General features: G+C 48.2%; 1 protein-coding gene across 1 annotated transcript in view; it reads right to left on the minus strand.

Moving 5' to 3' along the window:
- The window catches only part of LOC143377489 (protein FAM76A), a 38,937-nt gene continuing 21,916 nt past the window's right edge, over positions 1–17,021 (minus strand). Inside the window, exon 7 of the mRNA XM_076828761.1 lies at positions 1–166. The gene's annotated coding sequence lies outside the window, so the exon portion shown is untranslated. The remainder of the gene's footprint in view (positions 167–17,021) is intronic.

Here is a 17,021-nt window from a genome sequence, read left to right on the forward strand (position 1 = left end):
CAGTCCGAACCACGCGGCTTCGCACGGTGTACACGACCGTACGTCAAGGACGAGGCAGTCCTCTTCGCCGAAGAGCGAGGAGAAGTCCTCCACGCGCCCGCGACACCGCCTGCGTCTTCTTCCCTCCTGGCTAGTTCTTCCGCGGCCTGTCCTCCTCCGTGGACCACTGCGAGAAAAACGGTGCGAACCAGTTAGTGGACAGAAGGACGCGAGGGGATCTTGGACGGCAGGACCGAGGGACCACCGTTTCCGACCCGGGACGCGTCTCCAGCATCTCGGACGTTTCGGAGAGACTTCGCCCCCACCCCCCGCGAGCTTCCTGCCTCGCGAACGGCAGGGGAGCAACGTCGCCAGTGACCGGGCGAGTTTTGGGACACTGATCGGCTCCTAGTTCGTTGGATAAGAGAGCAAAGTTTCGTCGTAATCGCGAGTGATCGTGGGCGGACCGTATCCACTCCTCGGGGGGTTGGAAGATATGTCAGTGACTTTGACTTGTGAACTTTGACGGTTCGTGGACGCGACAGGATTCGCCGGCACCCAGGGACACGACTCAGGTGAGCGATCACAGATCATTTCGCAGCGGGATCTCTAGAGGCGTCCCTCGGTTCTAGTAAAAAGGCCACGGAAAGTTAGAAAATGGTACCTAGCCGTGGTCGCTCGCGCGAAAGTACGCGCGCATTGTTAGGAAAGTGTGCGACGCGCGCAATGGTCACGTATCCAAAAACAATCGCCGATTCTCCACGGTTATCCGTGGACGCGGGAATGTGCCTGCGGCGCTGAAAAGTAGGCACCACCCGTCAATCGCCCGGACGGGGACGCTGGATTTTCTGGAATGTTCCGGAAAACAGCCGGGTGACCTGACATAGTTTCGATAGCAAACGGCGCAAAACTGCGGCGAGGAAAGTCCGGCGCGCGGAAGATTCCGTCGAGGCGCGTTCTTCTCGCGAATAAGAAAATTACTCGGGTCGAAAGAATAAGTATCGCGCTCCTCCGCGCGTAATCGAGGAAGCAGAAGTAATCGGCGGGGAGAAGTTTGGTCGAGCTATTCGGTGTAACGAACGGAGGAGGAAGAAGGTATAATAGCACGGGAAGAATGTTCCTCGAAACGGTGGAGGCCCTTCGGTGCGTACGTTACGTCATAGAAGGGGCTCTTCGGCTACAGAAAGTGTTTCTTCACGCTCGGTTCTTTGAGAGCCTTGTCCCTAACGGTACCGGGACCAAACTTAAAGCCTGGAAAAAAGAGAACGGTAAAAGCAATAACGCAATCTCGTCTCCGGAGTGCATTGATCGCGATTCACCGCCACTTACCGATCTACAGGGATTATTCAAGAACAATCGCGTCTCGTTTCGCCTGCCGATTTCTTTAAGGGCTTATGCCTAGTCAGCTGCCGAAAAAGAACGCGATTTTCGGGAATTTTTTCTGGAATATCTGCTGTATATTTTTTTACAATTATTCGCTTATTTTAAAAGTACATGTATGCAGCAACTCTCGGTAATTTTGTTATAGAAAAACATTAGAAAATGAACGAATAACAGTCATTCTCGTGGAAGCTGTTTTGATAAAGGCGCCGTGCGGTGAGCAAGTTTTCTCTGAGTCGGATCAGCTGAAATTAAAAATTCAAAATCATTCTGTTAATATATGGTTGAAGTCAGTAGATGAACGAAGGCTTTTTCAAAAAGTTGGTTTTTGACAAAATGGCGGCCGTTTGACGTAAAACCACGCTTTTCCTATGTCTGAATCGTTCGTTTTTCGTTAATTAAAAATACAGTTTTTGTTGAAACAAAAAATCCTTCGTTCATCTACTAGTCTTCGGTATATATAAGAAGTCTGCAAAAGTTTAGGCCAATCCATACAGTGGTTTCCGAAATATCTTGCTCGCCGATATCAACACAGCTTTCGCGAGAATGGCTGTTATTCGTTCATTTCTTAATGTTTTTCTATAAAACAAAAATTACTGAGAGTTGCTGCGTATATGTACTTTTAAAATAAGCGAATAGTTGTAATAAAATATACAGTAGATATTCCACAAAAAATTAACTATCCCACAAATGTCAAGTTCGAGCTCCCGGAATCACCCTGGGATTCGCGTTAAAGAAGGAACCCCTGAGAATTTCTATCCAGTCATTCCGAAGGAGCGAATCGGTTACACAGAATCGATGTTAAACGCGCGTATCTCCTAATATGACATAACGGCGCACCATTGTCCCCCTTTCCTCTGCGCCGGCACGTCGAAGAACTTTTCAACCTCCGCGCTTTACCTGCACACCCCTTCTCGAAGAAGGGGAAAACACGGGGTCAGAAAGGAAATCGTTGCCGAGGAAGTAGGCAGAACGGGGAAAAGAGAATCGTCGGTTGGAGAACTCGTTGGTCTTGCCCCTCCGATTTTCATCACCTCGCGCGCAAAACACTTTCCTGCCGATCGACGATGGCGATCGATAGGGGGGAACAGAGCGCGGGGGGGGCCGAGGTACGTGGAAATGTCGGGGGGCTGGCCGCGAACGGACGCCGGGCGAATCGATTTCTGCCGGCTGACAGGATAAGTGGTTTTCGATTTTGAGAATGGCACGCCGCGGGAGAGGATAATGACGCCTGCAGGTGCCTACTAATGTGACATAACGGTATCCGCAGACCGCGGCTCGTAGCCACGGTCATTGCAAGCTCGCGTGTGTGTAATGATTTCGGGGTGGGGAGAGGACGGGGGCGGTCGATTTATTGGAACGGTCGTTGCACCTCTGAAACGGGCCACTCGCCGACGGGATCGGGGCACACGCGTTTCCGCGCGGCAAGAAGATGAAAATCGAGGCGACCGAGATTTAATCCTCTCGATCGCGGCGCTGGGAATTGACTCGCGAGTCTCCCTCGATGCGCGCCCTCGGACAAAAGGGAGCAGGAGTCATCCACACCGAGTTGTTTAACTCCAGGGAATTCTATATTCGAAAGAAGCCGGAGTGTATAAAAGAAAAAGGGGGTGCGGTAGAATTCGCAGGCCCCACCCTGGTCCCCCCCCAGTTCCCCGACACCGTAATCGAATTAGTGGGAGGCAGAGGTAGCGTCGCTTTCTCCGTCTTTGGAGAAAAAAGGAACGAAGGGTGGTCGATGACCGTGTCGTTCGTAGGCCTAGCCTAGATTCGTTCGCCGCGGGCGAGCGGCGAGGCTGAAAGTACCGTAGCGCCATTTTCCATGCAAAAATTGCGCTTGTCCCGCGATTCCGCGATAATACATACGCCGAACCGTAAAGTATTACGCGCTACCGTAACGATGACCGTCCGGTGCATACACGGTGTCCCGTTTCGCGCGCGCTCTCCTCCCTTCGTATTAATTATCGCGCATTCGCACGTTCGCGCGCCCGCCGTCACGGGTCCCTGACGTTTGTCACCGTTCGTTCCAGAAGCAATTATAGCCCGCGCAACAGCAAAATTTTCCTTCTTCCCATTCCGGGGAACGATCTCTGCGGAATTCTTCGTCGCGAATGTTTTCCCGATCACGAGCCACGCCGTTCGATTCGATGGGAAGCTTCCTCAGCGGGCAGCTTTTCGAGGGCGAGGCAGAATTAATTATTGCGATTGTATCGACGCGAAACGGCGGTCGCGACGCGATTATTTTCACCGCGGCGGTCGTTATTATTATCGAGGAGGCGCGTAGGACCGGTTAAAAGCGAGGCGGTCTCGCGCGCCCGCGTGGATGCGCCCCGCTATAAAGGCCATTATACTCACTTCCTCATTCTCACTTGCCCTGTTCTACCTGGGCAAGGATCCGCCGCGATAAACTTGGCGGCGCGTAAATCTCCCGTAAAAATATCGTAAAATTCCGCGTTCGTCGGATTCCAAGGTCAGCGGGGGAAAAATAAACACGTCGGTGTTTCCGAGGGAGGTGGCCATTAACGCGAGACACGCCGGCCAGTTTATGCCTCGCGGACGGTCGCGGGTACGTGTTCATTCTCAGGCGTTTTATCGCTACTTCAGGGATCGTCTGGTGGAGAACGAGTTATCCGGGCAGCGGGGCTGGAGGGGGAGAGAAAAATTATCGTAACTTTCTGGCTGCGCTCGGTGCGCCGAAAAAGCCTCGAGTGCCACGGGTCCTGGCGGAGGCACGCATCACGTACCGGGTGGCTGCTTTCCAGGCTCCTGCGAACGGCGAGGGGGTGCGAACGCTTGCGGGGACGGGGCGGGGCCCGCGAGTCTAGCGCGAGGAGCCAATAACCGTCCTACATCCGCGCTCTGTTATCGCGAAAATGCCTCGGCGCTCCGCGCGAAAACGTGGAAACTGAACGAAAGGAAAATCACGAAGCTGCTAATTGAAAGGCCCAACCCTAGGGCCCAGGATTTACCCGCGACGCGTCGCGGTTCGATGCTGGGATTGTCGGGAGGTGTAGGGATAAAGGCGGGAAAAATGAATCGGTTGCGACGATCGAATGGAGAAGGCCGAAGTATCACGAGGAGCAGCGAGGCACGTACCGGGTGTCCGCAGCGCGCAGAAGCGCGACCGGCGAAAGAGAAGGAGGAAGGCTCGAGCTTGCACGTATATAGGAGGCTCGCGAGCCGAGCGAGCAGCAGGAGTCAATGACCGTTCTACATTGACGCGTTGCGCCGGCCCGAGTGCCGGCTGAGTTGAGTAAAGTCACGGCCAGCCATCAGCCGTGAGATTCCCTCCCTTCGCTTCACTTCGCTTCGCTATAGCCTTGCTCTACCTGTCGACAGCCGCGAGCCACTCTAGAGTACGATCAAGTCGAGCTTCTGCGGACCGAGAAGCTTCCTTGAAGCGCCAAGGGTGCTTTCGAGATGGTCCGGAGAAGCGTGTAGGAATAAACGATCCCGGAGAATCTGGGAGGTCAGTTTGGATCCGCGTTCTCCCGCTTCTCAGCTTCAGTCGATCGCAGTCGCTCATAATCAACGAACTAGCACGAGCCAGCAACACCGTAGAAACGTATTCAAGCCGCGCTAGAGTTTAAGTTCAAAGGGGTACAGGGCTGCAGCCACGCGATCTTATTTCATTCCTGCACCACCTTTTCCTAGAGGCGCCCGCTTCGGTAGGTAATTACGTATCGAGGCTGAAATTAGCGGTGTCCTTTACTCTCCCCAGCGGCAGCAAACGCGGTTCACTGTCGCCTCGTGCTGGCAGAGGAGGTACACTTACCTAGAAAAGACACCGCCGCCTGGAATTTCCATTTTCTCAAGTACCCGCGAAGAACGACTTCGAATCAGCTAACTAGGAGCTGAGAGCGATCCCCGCGAAGCGAACGGGCACGATTTACAATTCAAAACGATCGCTCGGTTAGCTTCCTGTTCCTTTTCGAGATACAAAGAACGGCCGGGGATGATACCACCTACTGGTCTTTCCCTTTTCTTTTACGCGCTGCCGGAAGGAAAAGTTGGGTATCGATCCGAGGGACCTTGACCAGCTCTCGCGGGGCGCGCACATAATTCGTTTACAGTAACGAGAATCGGAATTGCATCGTTGCATTGCGCCAGCCCGGCGAGCGTTAAGCTGGTAATATGCAGCGGAGCCGGGAGCAGGCGAGCGGGCCAGCGCGCCGCTTCGTTATATAAGGTGAAAGGGCGACTGACATTGACATTGGAGTCGGTGCTGTTCAATGCGGAAACGGACAAACTCCGTTATTTAATCTCTTTCACAACGATTACGAGGGAGCGTTTTATCGGCCGGAGGTATCGACCGGAAGCGCAAATGCGCGTTACGTGTTCCGTCGAACGAACCCGACTAGAATTCTCTTTAGTAGACCGCGAAACATCGCTTCCCCTCGCGTTCCACGGCGGCACGAGTCCTCGGCTAAAAGTTCCATCCTCGCCCCTGCTCGCGTAAATTCTCCTGAAACGCGGCTATTAATATCCACGGAAAGACGGCCCTGAAATGCTCGCGTCTCCGAGGAGAAAACATATCGCACGGTTTTCGCGCGTTCAATTGGGACGCCGAGTTTCCCCGTGACCCTTTAAAAAGTAGGAGCCCGGACGAGATATAGGAGCGCGCCTGACCTGCCCTACGCCACGCAACCGAGCACAATGCCCGAATAACCGACGCTCTTATCGGGCCGCGACAATTAATTCTCCGTCGACGTAGGGTCTGCGCTTGTGACGCGCACGGCCCTCCTTATCAGACCTCTCTGAAATCTAGGCGCTGATAATTCTGCTTGTTCGGGGTCGTTGGTAATTACGTAAGGTTTTTGGGGGTGTCGCGAATTTTTTACGTTTTTTTTTTGCAAGAGAGAAGGGGAGGGAAGGTCGGGTTGCGGCTTGTATAATATTTTTTAACCGACTTCGAAATGAAAGAGGTTTCTGCGTTCGATGTGCATGTCTTAGAGTTGGGCAAAATGTAATCTAATTACAAATTATGATTAAAATGTAATTGCGTAATTGATTACACAAAATTGTGGTAAATTACCTAAATTAAGGATTACAGAAAATAATGTGTAATCAAAGACACAATTATATTTTAATCGTAATTTGTAATTAGATTACATTTTGCCCAATTCTGGTATGTATGTATGATAGTAGGGTGGGGTAAAAGTCCCGTTTTTCATATAAACCTATGTAAAATTTAGTAATAACAATCTAGAAATATCTGGTGTTATTTTGTATAAACTATAACTACTATGCTTTACGTTCACGAAGTTCGTTTGTTGGTATTGTTATTTTCTGTTGGGTTATACCACAAAATCTTTGTCAATGCAAAATGGACTTCTTGCCCCACTCACGGAGCAAAAAGTCCCTAATGTCTTTTCGTATAATACTAAACTAAATAAGTAAAAAACTCTTTTCAAATCAACAAATATTTATTAAACCAATTCTTTTTGGTATACAATATTGAAAGGAAAGTATGACTTCTTTAACAAAAAATAAAAATATAAGTCAAAGTTCCCCTTTAAACTAAATACTGAAAAAATCGCTCAACTAAAACAAAAATACTATTTAAAGACTATGGCATCATTTCTTTATACTTTGGCCATTTTATTGCGAAAATAAATAATAAAATATACATGTTTTCAGTCTGAGGGACTTTTTGTCCCACTCTACCCTATTATGTTTGTGCGCGAATTTCTCCGTAACTACTGGACCGATTTTGTTGAAACTTATTGCATTTAGTTTAGCTTCAATCAACTTAGGTCGTGGAAAAAGAATGATCAAAATCGGTTCAGCAGTTTTGAAGTTACAGCAAAAATAAGAAATCCGTTTCGTTATTATTAGAATCTTCCGTCTCTAGCAAACGGTTCTTTTTTTTACGAGCAGCTCCTTTCATAGACCTGCCCATATTTTTTAAAATAGATGTAGTTACACAACTTAAATAATAAAAAAAAAAAAAATTAAAACCGACTTAAAAAAAAATAAATATGCACTGAAAAGTAAAAAATAATTTGCTTCCTGATTGAATCTACGACTCTCAATTTTCTTTAAGTCGGTGCCAGATTTACACAGTGCAAATGATGAGGTGCCAACATAAAGAAATCGAGGGTCGTAGATTTTAATTTTTGAAGTCGGCTTTAATTTTTTAAAATTCTTTTACCCTAATTTTCAATAAATACAAATTCCATCATTAACGTTTCAGAAAAGTAATTTTAGTTTAAATTTCTCGAAACGGAATTAGATGAATTATATAAGCCTTTAAAAGTATTTTAACAATTGAAAAAGTATTCTTTAAGAACGGGGGGTTGGAGTATTAAATCTTACGAATTCTTACACTAACAGGGTGGAGTTAGAAATGGCCAAAAGTACCTTTACGTAATTTAAGTACGACCCCTTCCCTTTTCGCGTGGAATTTGTTTCCTTTACAGCTTTACAGCCAAGTAAATCGCCAGCGATTACCAAAGACCGCCTTCCATTAGCACTCTTTAAGAAGCACAATCTTGCCCTTTGTGCTCCCGATAGCCCGGCAAACGAGCGCCCCATTGTCGCGCGTGGAACAAGGAGGACTCGTTTCCTCGGGGCCTGCGCGACTCGCGTCCGCGAGATGGGTTGCGTGGACGAAAGAGGAGGGGGCGAGATGACACAGGAATGCGGAGGGAAATTTTCGAAACGGCGCGAGGCCTCTTGCCGCGTATCGGCAAAACGCGAGCTGCCTGCGCCCGTGCCTTTGCTTTTTACTAGGTCGAGTTTAACCGAAGACGGCGGAGAACTTTTCCCGCCGAGACTGAGACGGTAACTGGTATGCGGGCGTTTGTTCGCCTCGAACAAGGACACCGGTACGCCGGGGTCATTTTGTAATAGATCCGTGCGGGTCGCGCGGAGTTGAACGACCCGGCGGGAAAACGGAGGCGAGCCCACTGCTGGAAAAGCCGCGAAAGTGAAGAATTTTCGAGCAGTACGGCGGCGACCGTTTGCTTTCGACTGGGACTTCAAAAATTCATAGAGCGGGAACGGGGCCGATCGAGGCGCTGGGGGACTGGCTTCGTGGAAGCCGTGGCGCGAGCTAGAAGTGTGCTATTACAAAATGGGTTATGCAGCGCGCGAAGAGAGTCAAGTTCAATAACCGACGAGAATGGAAACCTGCGACCTAGTACAAATTCATTTCACTCGCGCCCATAAGAGCCGCTACGGTTTCATTCTCCGCTCTGGCAACTGCTCGCGATTGGTCGGACGGGGGCCGCGTCATCCAGAGGGACGAAGCGCAATTTGGAGGCCCTAGAATTAGCGCAGTACCTAATTCCATCGTTCTCCGAGCTTCTAAGAATCTCCGACTTCCGGGACACTGGATTCGAGGCCTCTAGGATCTAAGAAGGCTAGGCCTGTGATTTCTCTTTGCCGGGATGGGTGGATATTGCACCGGGATCGGCGACGGTCGATTTCGGCGAGGGATATACCGGTGCGCCGCGTCGCGCGGCTCGAAGTGTGCTATTACAAAATGGGTTATGCAGCGCGCGAAGAGAGTCGGGTTCAACAACCGACGGGAACGGTGAACCGAGGCGCGCAGGCCGGTAGCGAAAATGATATAGCGGTCGTCCGTGACTCCACGGCGTGCCGGCTAACGTAGAGAGGAGGTCCTCGGCCGAGAACAGAAGGAACGAGAAGGAACGAGTAGGAGCGCGGAGGAAAGAGAGGAAGGGACCGGCGAATCCAGCCGGTCGACCTCCACCACTGCCGTACTCTGCCGATCACGTGTCCCCATTGAAAGCGGCTGGCCACGTACGGCCAGACGTCGACCAGAACCACTCGAGAGCTCGGCTCCACCACGGCCGACCGGATACCCTCCGTTTCCACTTGTACTTTTGCGAGACGCTCGGTTTTAACGGCATACGCGATACGTACTGATTCTATTCTCCGGTGGTATTCCTCCGTGGAGGTGCAGTATGCACCTTGAAGGTATTTAACCACGGGAGCTTCAGACTTAAGGGGAACAATTTTTAAGGATTTTTTATTCGGGAATAATTTACAGTTTTCATTTCAAATTTTTATTACATACCTTTAGCACAGTGTCTTAAGTGACTATAGGAGAAACAATCAATAGACAAATATGCATAAATTTTAGGATATTAATTAATCCTCTAGACCCCTCACTCGCGTAAACAGCAGAGCTACTCATTTTTTTATAGTCTCTTAAGATATTCTACTAAACGTAGGGAATAACAATTTTATTTGAAAGCTGTAAATTATTCCTGAAAAAATTCTTAAAAATGGTTTACTTTTCCGGCCACCACAGTTGTGTTCCCCCTTAACAGCTTTGAGGTTTCCCTTTTTTTGGGGAGGTAAGGCTTCCAGACCCGGGGCCTCCACCTAACTCAATTGTGCCTCCCTTTATTTTTAATTACAAATAATTATTCTAAAATATAACTTTTGACAGTGGGTGGAAAATTTGGTAGGTATTTCTGAAGTAACAAAAGCCTTTTGTTTTACAAAAAATGTAATATTCACGAAAAAAACAGTAACACCATGAAATCAAATATATAGGTAGGAGTTAGGTGCCTATTTGTTAAATCTAAACAAACAGCTCTTATAAAACATTTCGAAAAATCAATGAAAGAACAACGTGAACGCTTTTATTGATTTTAATACTAGAAACAGTAAGCTTTGCGGGTAGATAGACTTTTCGAAATTCCGCGTAAACCCCTAAAGAATATTCAGCCTCGAATCGAGCGGTGCCGGGATCGAGCGGAGAAGAAAAGATTGACTTGGATCACGGCTGGCTCGTGACTTCGCGGACGATGAAGGGCGAGCAGGCCGCTGCCCCTCGACTATCATTGTCCTGTCGAGTCGGATGAAGAGATACCGAGAATTCAGGGCCGCCCGGCATGATCGGCTAATCACGATCGGCCGCGACGTTATGCTCGACTCGATACGATGAACTCTGAAGGTTCAACGTATTCGCCGCTCGAGGTCCTGGCCAGGGGAACAGAGGCAGGAGGACGCCTCCTCGAGCTCGGCTCTCGGTTACGTAAGAGAGCCGAGGATGTCCGCGTTACCTTCTACGGCCGGCGGGCGCGAACCTTGCCGCGTCGATGCATGCGATTAGCGAGATTATCGATTATCCTCGCGTCACCGCGCAACGTCCGATCGTCCTCGTCGCCGCGCGCGTGCACGCACGTCCGTCGAAGCTGCGCGACCCGCTCGCAGGGCAGAGGGAGACGAAGGACCCTCGCAGCTGCGAGGATTTTCTGCCGCGAGCAAAGTCGGGGTGGGGAAAAGTGAAGGAGGGAGAGATAAGGCGCGAGAGATAAGCCGAGGCACGGCCGGCTGGAGTCCTACCGAAAACGAATTCGGTTTTACTTTTGGCCGCGCCTTCGCCGGCCATGCAACGGTGCTTTTACGCACCTGTACACGCATAGACGCGTGCACGGCGTGGCCCACGTGTAAACGTGTTCGCGTATTCATGGTTTTACGACCGTTCGGTCGGCGTCCCCGTGCCTGTACGGTACCTTGGGTGTACACAAGCCTATGTACAGTTAGGCGAGTGACGCGGTTCGGTTTCGACGGCCAGTACGCGGCGATACGCAGGGGCGGATCGTCCGCGCGCCAGGCTAATTTCCCCGAGGCTGTTTTTCGTTTCTTTCGCAAATCACGCCCGCGGTATTCTTTCGCACGGACGGCTCTCGATCTTAAGCGGCCGAGAAATTGAAAGGAGGCTGCCGAGGGGAATCTCGTCATCGAGAGCGTGCAATTAATCGAGCACGGTGCACAGGGGTGGGGAGAGATAAACGGTCTCTTTGGCCCGATGTTCCGGGTGAAAATCGCGGGTCGAGCAGTCTCGGAATTCTACGCTGAATACGTTAAGGGGTCATGCTCAGTCAGGAGGCCGAAAAAGAAGGGTGGTCTTTGGAAATTTTTCACTCAATAGCTGTAACACATTTCGCAAAAAATCTTTTTTACTTTTAAACATTGCATCTAGTATTGTGCGTCGTAATTTTTTTATTTAAAAATATTTAGTAGTAACTAAGTTATTGTCCATCACTCGAAGGTTCTCTAAAAATAGAGACTTCTGCGGTGAAAAACTGCTGCTCGAAAGTCGATCATCTAAATTTCTAAAATAACAAATTAAAAGAATTTACTTATTATATTATATTAAATACTAAATTTCTAAAATAACAAATTAAAAGAATTTACTTATTATATTATATTATCTAGTACTTGAACGAAGGATTTTTCGATATATTAAAAGTAAAAGTGTGAATTTTTATCATAAATCGTGCCTGATTTTCGTCAATTAAATTAAAAGGAAACTAAGCATCGGATAAAAAAATCCTCCGTTCAAATACTAGATAATATAATACAATAAGTAAATTCTTTTGAATTTTTTATTTTAGGTGATCGACTTTCGAGCAGCATTTTTTCACCGCAGAAGCCTTTATTTTTAGAGAACCTTCGACTGATGGACAATAGCTCAGTAATTAACAAATATTTTTAAATAAAAAAATTACGACGCACAATACTAGATGCAATGCTTAAAAGTAAAAAAGATTTTTTGCGAAATGTGTTACAGCTTTTGAGTAAAAAATTTCCAAAGACCACCCTTTTCCTCGGCCTCCCGACTGAGCATGACCCCTTAAACGCCAGGGGGATAATTTGAGCGACGACGCGGGAGGGGAGGGGCAGGGTTGTAGAAGGGGGCAGGTGAAGGAGCGTGGCTCGTTTAGGAAGATTTTTCGCGCATACCTGGGAGCACGGGTGCGTTAAAGTTCGTTCACCGCTGGCGAACACTGTCTCCGTCCGACCCTGTGTGCGAAGTTGCGCGCGTACGTGTTGCGTGTAGAGGCTACAGGCGGAAAAGGGGGTCCCCTATGGGGGTATCGGAACCTCGTTACTCAGCGCACCATGCCTATGGTGTGGTCCAAGTCCAAGTCCAAGTAGACCTCCAAGTGGGACAATGACCGGCAGAGACCTTCTTTCAGATCCGTGGCGAGAGAGAATGGAAGGTGGCCGGTGAACGAGCAGAAAGAAGGACGAAGAGAGGAGACGGAGGAGACGGTCGTGGCGAGGGGGCGCCCGGAGGGAAGGGGCGCGCCGACCGGAGAACAGCGGTAGGGAGGGGGAGGGCAATCGCGAGCTCACTTCGCTAATTCACTTGCTCGTTGCTTTTCCGGTTTACATTTTGCTACCAGCCGAGAGTACGTCGGCCTTTAAAGACGCGCGCCTCGAGAAACGCGCCGGAAACGGGACTTTGATTTTCGCGAGGGGACCGGCGCGCATGCTCCCCCGTGGAACGGTGCATCGGCCGGGTCTCGTTCGGCAGGGCGACCGGCGAAAAATCAAATCGGTCAACGGAACGCCACCACCACGCTGCCCGGATGATATAAAGTTGGAGATCGGCCGGGGTTAACAGCACTTTCTACAAAAAGCTCGAGCGCCGCATGTCCCGGTTCAAAGCGTTAAGGGTCGTCGACCCTCGCCGACTCGCGCGAACCATCGACCTTCTTACAAAACGTCCAGACCTTTCTTAACCATCGAGAACACCGAATGAATATTTGATGCGACCATCTCTTCCGCGATTCCTCTGACCTTCGAAGCCCCCGCTCCCTTGCCTTTCCCGTTAATCGAACGCTTATCGCGAAACTTCGGCCTGGCGCGTGCGAGGACCTCGGTTCCCTCGCGAAAATTTGGGACAGGCTCGACGGGGCGTGGGAGGGATTCAACACCCTCCTGGGGAATTTTTCCAGAATCCCGGCCCCGGAGCGGGCGCGAGTTCGTCGAACCATCGCCGAGCAAATTCCTCGAGGCGTAGATGAAATTCGTAAACACCCCGGGCCGGGCATTTCGGGCGGCTATGTGCTCTGGACAAATTTCGAGCCGTTATTCCCCGAAGCCCCTGTGCACACGCAATCGGCGTGATAAACACGCGGACACGCGTGTGCCCCGTTATCCTCTAAAGTAACAGTTACCGGAGTGTAGCGCCGGCGAGGTAAAGCACCTTGCGCTCGCCATGCGAGCGGTTCGATTCGAATGGGCGCCATGGAGGCGGCATTTCCGGTTCACATTCGGTTTTCTACTCGCCGCGGCTATTACGCCTCTCTGATTAGAAACTCGCGACAGCGTTCTGCTCTCGTCGCCCGCTGTCGCGGCGACAAAGGATCGGCGGCCTTTAATTTCCCTTTCTATCGCCGCTGAAAAGTAACCTGGGAGTAAATCAATGACACAGACGGAGCAACCTGCGGTGACGTACCGTAAACGGGGGGAACATTGGCAGTAAGGGGTGACATTGGCATCTACTTAGCATCTATTAAGAAGGGAAGAAATTTTATACATTTTCGCACTTGTGTTAACATCATAAACGATGCAATGTTATAATAGGATACCTAAAACAAATTTTAAAATATTGATTAAGAAAAAAAAAATAGTGAAATAAGAAGAATAAAATATAAAGTACATTGAACGTAAAAAGAAACAAATTTAAGTGTTAATGTGAGTTCAGATGTAATACAATTTTAACTTTTTAGTGCTATTTATATTTGATGTGGCAATGTTAGCCAGGTAACGGGGTAACATCGGCAGGTATTTAACATGTATTAAAGAAGGATAAAGACGCAAATTTTATGCATTTTGACATTTGTAGTGCGTTCACAAAAGATGCAATGTTATGATAGGATACTTAAAGCAAATGAAAAAATGTTCATTTTCATAATAATATGAAAATCTCATTATATAAATTATTTATTGTAATAATGATTTATATTAGTTAGATAATTTTAATTATTATTACAATAAAAAAACTCCTTCGTTATACCTAAAGAAGAATATTAGATAGATTTAATACAAATATATAGTTTTTCTGGGTGTTTTAATACAATATAAAATGTACTCTAATTATAAGCATGGATTAAAAATTAATAATAAAATTGAAAAATTTGAAAATCTGGAATCCGATTTCTGGAGGGTAGCGGATTCCTAGACTTTCTAAAAATTTAGTTTATTCCCTAAAGTGGGGGTGGTCAAATTTAGAAATTAGATTGATTTAGTTTAATTTCCTTGATTTGAAGCTTTGACTAGAACTGAAAATTTGAAAATCTGGAATCCGATTTCTGGAGGGTAGCGGATTCCTAGACTTTCTAAAAATTTAGTTTATTCCCTAAAGTGGGAGTGGTCAAATTTAGTAATTTGATTGATTGAGTTTAATTTGCTTGATTTGAAGCTTTGACTAGAACTGAAGATTTGAAAATCTGTAATCCGATTTCTGGAGGGTAGCGGATTCCTAGACTTTCTAAAAATTTAGTTTATTCCCTAAAGTGGGGGTGGTCAAATTTAGTAAATTGATTGATTTAGTTTAATTTCCTTGATTTGAAGCTTTGACTAGAACAGAAAATTTGAAAATCTGGAATCCGATTTCTGGAGGGTAGCGGATTCCTAGACTTTCTAAAATTTAGTTTATTCCCTAAAGTGGGGGTGGTCAAATTTAGAAATTAGATTGATTTAGTTTAATTTCCTTGATTTGAAGCTTTGACTAGAACTGAAAATTTGAAAATCTGTAATCCGATTTCTGGAGGGTAGCGGATTCCTAGACTTTCTAAAATTTAGTGGTAGGGCAGATAATAATATGAAAATTAAAGCAAAATGTTCCAAAAAACATGCCAATGTTCCCCCAGTTTACGGTACCGATCGCGAGGCGAAAATCCCTGCCGTAGAAGTCACCGCCCGAGATCCTGTCGATCTTAGCCGAGGCTGATGGATCCCCGCGAGAAACAGCGAGGCCGAAGGAAATTAATATATCTGGTACAGTCGCTCCTCCGAGGAAGGGAAAAGATCGACGACCCGGGAACGTATCTGGGTTAGTAGTCGCCGGCGATTCACGCGGAAACTTCTTTCGCTAGGAGGGCTCGGCTGCTGGTGGAAATTCGCGAGGCTCGCCGGGCGGTGCGGCTCCGCGCCTGTCCCCGTCGAAAAGTGAAATTTCGGCGGGGCCGTCCACGAAATCCCGCCAGGCGAATTCACCGCGGGGTCAACGACCTCACCCACATACCCTGCGCGAGTCGCTGTTGCAGCGGCCACGGAAAATCGACAACGAATACAGCTGCCGGACAGCAGAGGAACCCCGTCGACTTTCCCTGTAAAGAGCTGGCCCCGGGGCAGTGTTTACGGGCCGGTCGAGTTTAATTACTTTCAAATTTCCGCCCCGGGGGGGGGGTGGAGGAGGCTGAGCGGCGTGCCGTTAAATTTCGCACGCGCGGCGGCATTAAAGCCGGGATTGTTTTATTCCGGGGCGAGAGAGAGGGGGAAGAAACAGCGCGGAAGAGAGACGGACCGTGGCGGGCCACTGATAAAGCGCAATTACTACTGCGAAATTTAATTTCGCCCGGCGGAGGCGTTGCCAGCGAATTACGAATAAATCACCCGGGGCCGGCATGATATTCTATTAATTTCAGGAACAGCGCCGAGTGAATTATTGCGAGTCGATACACTGCGATGGCTCATCGGCGCATCGGCTCGGTGAATATTTTTGCCGGGTCATTGAGCGCGCCGTAGAAAATTTCCATACTCCTCTGTCGCCGTTGTTACGCTTCCCCCGTGGGCTGCGCTCTCCCCTCGCCACGTGCGACGGTTCAGGTGAGCCTTTCGGCCACTCCTCTCGCAACCTGTGGCGCTCGTTTAGGCGACTCGATCTTCTTTAATTGCGGGACACCCGCCGAACGTCTGCCGCGCGCGGCTCTTTAAAGGTCCGCGCACACATGTCCGTTCCGTGCCTGTTCCGTATCCGTTTCGTGCCCGCGCGGTGTCCCTAATTTCACTGACAACCGTGCGGGAGGCCTGCTCTGGCTCGGTCAGTCCCGATTCAGCCGTTTCTGCAAGCCTGCTGTACAGTTCTTTCAGTCAGCAGGTGGCAAAAGTGTTTTTACACCCCTCAAAACAGAATGACATTTTTAAAATTGGTCCACACGACGTGATTCTTTTTTAGAAGCTAGAAGTATCAGGTTCCTTAGTAGGTGTATTTCGTCGTTTTGAAAAAAATCGCGATTGGTCGGAATAGCGAAGAAAATAATGATGGTCGCTTTTTCCACTTTTTTCCTGTACTTGTAATGAAAATTTAAAAATCCCTTAAGGGGGTATTCTGGTCTGACGAGGCGTTTTCGCAGTGTTATTTCGCATTTTTTTTACAAACAACCCATCAATTTTATTGTTATTTAGTTTATTGCTACATGTTTATTGATGCTTGAACTACCCTTACAAATTTTGTCAATGGAAAGAAATTAAAATCAAACGCAGTTGACTGCTTTAAAATAATGGTGAAAAAAACATGGTGTCACGGTGCCCATGATTGGGCTCGTTCTAGTGATCTATAACAAAAAATGGAAAGAGATTCTTTATCTGTATGCCCGTGGCTATCGTTCCTGCCAGAATGATAAAAAAATATTGAAAATTCAGCAAATGGCGGCGGTTTGAAAATTAAATTTCGATTTTCGCACAATTTTTCAAGTTTAAAGGTCTGTGAAAGTTTAAAAACAAAATATTTTATCATAATTCTGGTAGGGACGATAGCCACATGTGTGCTGATAATATATGCAAAACTTGGACCGAGTTGGTCCAGCCGATCTTGAAATATCATGGTCGCCGTTTCGAAAAACATGGTTTCGAGAAAAACGCGTTTAAAGTTTTGCGTA

The sequence above is a fragment of the Andrena cerasifolii genome, chromosome 16 (genome assembly GCF_050908995.1).
Source record: "Andrena cerasifolii isolate SP2316 chromosome 16, iyAndCera1_principal, whole genome shotgun sequence".
Classification (NCBI taxonomy): domain Eukaryota; kingdom Metazoa; phylum Arthropoda; class Insecta; order Hymenoptera; family Andrenidae; genus Andrena; species Andrena cerasifolii.